Below are 8,954 nucleotides of genomic sequence, written 5' to 3' on the forward strand. Positions count from 1 at the left end.
CTATTTATACCCTACAACACTATGTGTTGGGGGTATTATAAGTTTGATTGGGCCAAAAATTATGTAACACCTCGAAATATTGGTTTCCCACATAGAAAAGTATATATGGATCATCCTATCTCGCCGAGCTGAGTTGATCTAGCTATGTATGTCCGTCTTTTCGTCTGTCCGTCTGTCCATGTTAATTTGTAATCACTCTACAGGTCGCAATTATGTCCCGATCTTCACGAAATTCAAAATGGAGGTGGGGTTTTGGTCAGAATAGAACCCTATTTCTTTTGGAGATGATCGCATAATATTAAGGGTTAAAATGGAACAAAAACAGAAAATTTTCATGATTTTGCAGTTGCTCTAAAGTACGCAATTACAGACCAATCGAGACGGAAATTAGCACGGGGCTAGAGCTTAGGGCTGGGCAGAAGCCTTCCAATTTTGATGGTCATCGGATGGTATTTAGTGGATGAAATAGACCATAACACTTTTGTTAAATAAAAGTCAAATTTTTCATTAAACCGCGAATATTTTCAATCCCGGCGAAATCATAAACAGACGAACAGGTCAATCCTGACCGTTACGTAGATTCCGATAGTAAATATATCGAATATATATCACGAAAATTTTCACAAGGGTAGGGTTAGGCTCAGAAGGGCTAGGCCTTTTGTTTTCAAAGATGTCCGCAATATATTTAGGGGTTGAAATCGACCAACAACTAAAGAAGTTAATGATTTTGCAGCCGTTATAAAGGCCACAAATAGAAACCAAATGACACGAAATCTCGCATGAAGGTAGAGATTAGGACACCGTGTAGAATGGACCACTAATTTTGTCTGAAATAATACCAGATGATATCCGAAATACACAACAGCGAACGTCTGGCTTTTTTTTGCTGATTTCGTTGACGAATATAGACAAATATCTCAGAAAAGCAAATCATATAGATGAATCTAAATTTAGAGAAACAGAGGGGCCTCTTGCTTCTGGAGATGATCGCAAAATATTTAGGGGTTCAAGTGACCCAAAAACAGAAAAAATTTCCTGATCACAGAATTGGAGACAATCGACACGCCTGAGAAGAGAGTTAAGGACAGGGAGAGTTTTACCATTTTTGATGACCATTGAATTATATTTAGCTGTAAAATGGACCACAACAACTAACAGCATCACGGAGTGCGCAAATGTCCTTGGTCAAAATGCTAAGGGTAATATCTGGGCAGTGCTCCATGAAATAATTTCAAAAGCGGAATCTTCCAAAAGGGATTTGGACATAGGGGGACTTCTAACATATAGTAGTGTTGTAGGGTATCATATGGTCGGCCCCGCACGACTATAGCTTTTGCTTACTTGTTTTTTTTTTTAATTTGAAAAAAAATAGATTTCAGTTAACAAATATTTAATCTCCTAATAATATTTTATTTCTATGATCATTATTTCTCAAAAACAGAAACAATGATCATCAAATTCTCATTTTTCAAATGCTTTTATATTTTGAAGATTCCAGAAGCCATGTTTCAACTTATTTGTGGTTCTTCATGTAAGTTTATATTTCTTTAAGTTACATAAGTAATGTATAACTTCGCACCACTGTTTAACACTTACATAATAAATTGCCAACTTGTTACATTAAATTTACACTAATTGCAACAATTTACTGTTTAATGTGCTTAACGCAGTCTTATTTCGACGTTTGAAATGTTCCCTTAGAAGTTGTTGTTTGTTCAGCTGCTCTCAGCAAGAAAAAAAAAAGAGAGGGAGAGAGAGAGAAATACTTACTTACTTACTTTCCTGTATACTTACGTTTCTTACGGTTTTTTAGTTCCCCTCTGAGGCATTTTGCAAAAAGCCATGTTAAATGAAGCCAAACCAAGTTAAGCCAGCGACAGTTTCCGTTTGAAAGTTTGAAAGCGGAATGATGGCGTTGATGGCGGATATGAAAATAGAAACTAACTAAAAACTCATAGACTCTGTTTACTTTTATTTTTTTTTTTTTTTCTTAACATTTCTCTCTTTATTTTTGTTTTGTTTTCTTCGTTCATTTTTTTTTTTAATTTGTTCCATTTTTTATGAATTTAAATTAGATTTAAATTATTTTTTTTTTCATATTATCCTTAGCTGTCACTGGTTCTTCTTCATCTTCTTCATATGGTTGTTGTTATTTTTTTTAATTTATTGTTGCCTTTTTTTGTATTTATTTATTTTTTGCCTTTTTTATTTTGCTTAATTTCATTATTATTAATTTTCTTGTTGCTGCTGTTATTTATTTTTATCATTTCTCTTTATTTTGTATTATTCTTAGTTTTCATTTACATATTTGTTGGTGTGTGTGTGTGAGTGTTAATATGTGTCTGTCTGTGTGTGTTTTTCTTATTATCTCTAATTCTATTTCTAGTTTATTTTTGTTTTTTTTTCTTTTCGTATTTTTTTTTTTCTTCTTCTTCTTTTTTATTATTTATTTACCTAAAAAGACAAGTACAAAAATACTTAAACACTAAGACATAAACGACATTGTGATGGTGATGTTAGCACGATGATGATGATGATGTTGATGAGAGAAGAAGAAAAAGGGATACGTTACATTGTAGGACGTAAGACAGTTGTAAATAAAAGGAACGTATGTATGTCTGCAGCAAATAATTCAATTTGGAGATACAGAAAAGAAATTCCAACAAAGAGATTAAAAGTACATATTTACAATTAACACGTTAACTATTTACATCATAATGTTGTATACAAATAAGTGTATTCAATTATTACACAAAGACATGAACATAAACACAAATATAAACACAAAGTCAAGTGGTTGGAGCGATTGGAGGTTTAGACTTTTGCTTAAAGTGGCTGTTGTAGAGGTCGTAACCTTTACATCATTGCCTAACAAATATTAAATGGATGGATGGGTGGGTAGATGGATGGACAAACTGGAACTATTGCTGATAACTCTCTAATTCTCCTATGTGACGTATTCGACATTTTCAACTTTTTGACCCAGGAAATCGTCGTATGGGCCATCCCTGACTAGAGTTCTGTTAATTTCATCCACAGATCAGTACATCAGATCCTAAGCGTATGAGTGATCTCATCTCCTATTTATAACAAGTAAGCTAAGGCTATACATAGTCGTTATTGGAAAACCTCCTCAGGTCCACACATGTTTTAGTTGATTATTTGAAATACTGCCATACTGTCCTGCACAAATGTTAACTTTGGATGTTCACCGGGGATATTTTCCTTTTATTTACCCTCTATGTCGTGCTGTTAGGTATCCAAAATAATTTCACACAAAAGTTGTGGTCCATTTTACCCGCTAAATATAATTCAAGGGTCATATAAAATGCTTTACTTCTGCGCTGTTCTAAACCTAACCTCATGTAAAATTCCGTGTCGATATACATCTAAAGAAACAATAGACTTTAATTCTGACCCTAAATCTAGCGCCATAAATAATTTCTTGAGAATCGGACGATAATTGCGACTTGTATATAAAAATGAAGCAAGTGAAAAAGCTGTAAGTTCGGCCGGGCCGAATTTTGAATACCCTCCACCATTTGGTACAAATTTAGAAATTTTCAAAAATTTAAATCCATTAAAAATTCTGTTAAAATCTTAAAAATAGCGAATGTAGCCGTATATTAGGGTCTATACGACGACGTGGACCTGCATACGCAACTTTTGTCATAAGTCTGTACAGACAATTTTCTGGCATAGATCGTAGTATCCATTACGAACTACAAATACAAAATTTGAAATAATTCCGGTAAATAATGTCGCTAAAATCATCAAAATACCGTATATCGGGGGTACCGTTATATGGGGGCTATATGAAGACGTGTACTAGCACGGACAATTTTCTGTAACAGGCTGTAGTATCCATTACGAATTTCAAATACCAAATATGAAATAATTCCGGTGAATGATGTTGCTAAAACCATCAAAATGCCGTATATAGGGAGGTACCTTTATATCAGAGGTATACAAAGACATAAACCTGTATAGACAATTTTCTGCCACGGGCTGTAGCATCAAATACCACATCTCAAACAATTTCGGTGACTATAGTACCTAAATCGTCAAAATACCAAATATAGGGAGGTACTGATATATCGGGCCTATATGAAGACCTGGACCTGCATAGACAATTTTCTCTCATAGACTGTAGTTCCTATTACTAAATCTAAATACATAATTTGAAACTACTCCGGTGAATAACGACGCTAAAATCACGAAAATACCAAATATTGGGAGATACAATTATATGGGGGCTATGCGGAGGCATGTGTATGCACACACAATTTTCTTTCATAGGCTGTAGTATCGATTACGAACTTCAAATACCAAATTTGAAACAATTCCGGTGAATCATCAAAATACCAAATATCGAGAGGTACCATTACATGGGGGCTATAGGAAAACGTGGACCTGAACAGAAAATTTTCTCTCATAAGCTGTAGTATCCTCTACGAACTTCTAAAACCAAATTCGAAAGAATTGCGGTGAATAATGTCGATAAAATTATCAAAATACCGAATAACGGGAGGTACCATTATACCATAGCAAAATTTTTGCCTTCTATCTCAATTTTTCGAGACATAGCGTGATTAAAAAAGACGGACGTACGAATAGACAGACAGACGGAAATCGCTAGATCGTCTTAGAACTTTACGCTGAGCCAGAATATATATACTTTGTAGGATCTGTTATAAAAATTTCGAGGAGTTACAAATGGAATGAAAAAGATAATATACCCTCCATAGAATGGTGCAGGGTATAAAAATCAACTGTCGCTCATTTGTAATTGAATCAGTTGAGAACGGCTAGACCGATTTGAATCCTTTTTTGTACAAATGTTCGTTATACCCCAAGTTAGGTTTTTATGAAAATAAAAATTGTCCACACCCATTTTTACGTCCAATTTTTTTGATTTATCTAAAATCCTTATATTTGAAAAAATATGAAGATATCGCTATAAAAAAAAAACTAATCGCACCCAATTTTCAAGCCCTCTTCTTCATATAACCCTCTATAACCATAGAGGGTGTGTATCATTTGATACGGCCAAAACATTCCTTATCGAGATAATGTTTTAGACCCTAGTTCAGGAAATTTGAAGTCGATGTAGGGGTAACGGTCCATCCGTTTGTCTGACTGGCAGGTACACACGATAACTCTCGAAAGGAGTATCCGATTTGATGCAGACTTGGTACATCGTAAAATTATTGGCAAACTTAGATTGAATTTGGATTTGAGCCATATAGCTGCACTTCTTGTGGTACCTCCCACACAAAAGTTCAAAATTTTCATAAAATATAAGGGTGCAAAAGATTGGTCCACAACTTCTGGTACCTCCTCCACAACATTTTGAATAATTATAAGTCTTATAAATTACGAAATAAACATCCGATTGTCTTAAAAACTTGCCAATCGTTAAACTTGTTTTACCACCGCAAGATCATGTGTGAAGATGGAATATATCAGCTTACTTGTTCTGGTAAAACACCCACCCCCCAACAAAAAAGGTTAATATTTTGAATAATTATAAGTCTTATAAAGTTTTAGTTTTAAAGTTTAATATTTTTATCAGTGCTCGGTTGAGTGCGAAAATGGGTAAGATCGGGCCAAAAATTTTGAATAATCATATCTCTTATAAAATGTGAAATACGAGTCTGATTATCTTCACATATCTCAATACTTATGATAACACAAGATCTGGTGTAAAAGTGGGATATATAGGTCCACTCCTTCTGGTGCCTCCCCCAGAAAGGGGCAAAATTTTGAATAATTATATCTCTCAGAAAATGCAAAAATTAGCGTCCAATTCTCCTCAAATTTCACATAGCCCAATATTTCAACCAACGCAGGACCTGGTGTGAAGATGAACTATATCAGACCACTGCTTCAGGTACCTCTGCCACAACGCGTCAAAAAATCTGGTGTAAAGCCACAATATATCGGATCACACCTTCTAGTACCTCCCCCACAACGGGTCAAAATTTTTAATGGCTATGAAGCTCATAAAACGGGAGATGAGCATCCGATTCCATTCAAACTCTTCATTACCAATAGATATATCAACACTAGATCTGGTGTAATTATAGAATATTTTGGACGACTCCTTCTAGTCCCTCCCCCACAGAGGGTCAAGATTGTAATTAAGTCAAGTTTTATAAAATTAAAAATAATTTGTCGATGTTTCTTCTAACTTTGCACAATGCTACAATATCCATTAATTCTTGGGTGGAAAATATGCGAAGTGGAAAATATTGGCCCACTGCTACGGTACCATCCTAATAAAGGGTAAAAATTTTGAATAATTAAGTCAAAATATACATTATTATCATCATGATACTTTTCAACTTTTTACTTGTTCTACGTTTTATTAACGTGTTCTATGTTTATGACGTATTCGACATTTACTACCTTTTAACAATCCAAAACCTAGAAAATCTTCATAGCTCAGTACACTAATTCCTCAACGTATGAGTGATTTCATACATTTCCAATCACTCATACGCCGTGTTTTCATATATACAACCCAAGTCCAAGAAACTAGATAAGGAACTAGTTCCATCGATCGAACTAGATTGGCACAACTCTATATCTGGCATCCCGAAAAGGAAACCCTTCCTACAATCGCGTTGACTACGCTATAAAGCAGAAATACCCCCACTCACCGTATACTTTTGAACTAGTCCAACATATTGGGCTTCTAATTCTTATTCACCCTAAAGTATTTGCGATTTTTCACCCAAGATTAATATTTCCATAATAACACCACTTCCCTGCTGAGAACTTATTTGTCTCATTGGCAGTAACTATGCATGTATGTATGTAATTTCTTGTTTAGGGTATCGCAAGGTCATCCACATTTTCCCCAACAGATTGCAGTTGATTTTGTCGCCAACATTCGCTTGATTAGAGAAATATGACATAAACACACACCTACATAAGTATGCATGTTTATAAGCTTCCATATATACATATGTAAAAATGTAAGTAAGTATGCTTGAGTATATGCATATTTGTTTGCAAATGAGCACCAAAGTGTATGGAAATGCTTGTGAGTGGAATATTAAAACATTCAGTCATACACATGCACGTATGATACAGACACACATGTATATATACACTCATAAAGTTCAGTGCCAATGGAAAAAAGAATTCCATAAACGTATAATGTAAACTCACATAATGAGCAATAAAAAAAAAAAACGTGAGTAATGATCTAGCTTAAGGTGGTATGATAAGTCATTTGGGTAAATGTAGGACAAATATAAGTTGCAAAAGACTGCAGTGAAGGAAATGCCAGAGAATGACAATTTATACAAATGACAAATACATTTTTGACGCAATTTTAAATTTAAAGACAATTGTAAGAGTAAAATATTGAAAGAATAATGGCGCCCAATACCTCGACTTGTTTTCATCATTCGAATAACTTTAATATTGTCCGTTTGAAAATTAATTTTGCACATTTTATTTGCTTTATGTGAGGAGGAAGCCTATTGAAATTGGTGATAATTAAGATTCTGAACACGTACAGTTTATTTAATTTGTCTGAGTACGAATTCTATAGAAATTGGCGACAATTCAGTTTCCGATTTTAATATAACCTCTAAACATATACGTTCGCCATATTTTACGTTTTTTGTGCCCCAAATGTGTAAAATCTAACGAAATTACGCATACCCAGGAAATCCGATGCACCCAAAACGAGTCACTGTTTGGCGGGAATTTTAGTCCAGAGGAGTAATTGAGCCATTTTTCATTGAAAATGAGCAAGGAGTGGCAGTTACGTTTCGGAGCTATGAATTTTTGTACTTTCAAATAAAGAAAGAATTTTGAAAAATATTCAATTGCATATTTTGTAGGGGGCTTGGATTCGGATGAAGATATATATGGGAGCTATATCCAAATCTGAACCGATCTAGATTAAATTTGGCAAAGGTATTTCTGAGCTGTATTTGATATATTTCCCTGAATATCGTTGTTACGGAGTGGATATTATGGCTGTGGAGAACAAAACTAATAGCTATAGCTTTATCTGAACAGATTTCGATCAAATTTGGCATACTTGTTTTCAGACCTAATGCGGTCGCATGTGCAAAATTTCATACTATTTGGGTTGATATTACACTTTTAGTGCACAATAAAAGGCAAATTCAACGATGATATATATGGGAGGTATATCTAAATTTTGACAGATTATCTCCAATTTCAATAGAGTTCGTCCTTTAGTCAAACAAATGATTTGTGCTAAATTTCATCTAGATCGCGCAATAAATGCGACCTGTACTTTGTCTACAAAAATACAAGGACAGACGGATTTTAGATTGGTAGACAATTAGTTTTCGATTTCAGACTACCCTAAAGCTGCATACAAATTCCTAAAGAAAAAACAGAAGTCTCTCTGGGTCAAATACTATATTATATTTCGCAACCCCCCTTAATTGGGCAATCGTAGCACATGTTGATATGTTATTGGCCTCATGTTGGAAAGGATTATATACTGGAGCTATAATAAAAATCTAACCGGATTTCACATAAATTTGACAGATAAACGGATAATAATTCCATGCTAAGGATCCAAAAATGATTTGGAAACTTTGCCAGCCACTCCCTTGTAACAAAAGAAGTACAAGCGCCGATGATTAAGCAGCATCATTGATATTGAAGATTTTTCTGGGATGCACCAGCTACTTCTCTCGGAGGTATTGAAAAGAGTTGTTCGATTTGTCGATCATTATTCTCCTGACCTGAGTCTCATATTAATATTACAATTTTTGGTTTTTTATAACTAAATCGGATACTACCTTTGATTTCTGCCGCATATTCGTTTTATTATACCTCAGTCATATGGATACAAAGGGTATATATAATTTTATATGACCAAAACGTGCCTCATCGAAATAACGGTCTGAGACCCTAGGTCTCTTTTGACCAAATCTGTTGCAGAACATTTG

Source organism: Musca domestica, unplaced genomic scaffold (genome assembly GCF_030504385.1).
Source record: "Musca domestica strain aabys unplaced genomic scaffold, Musca_domestica.polishedcontigs.V.1.1 55, whole genome shotgun sequence".
Classification (NCBI taxonomy): Eukaryota; Metazoa; Arthropoda; class Insecta; order Diptera; family Muscidae; genus Musca; species Musca domestica.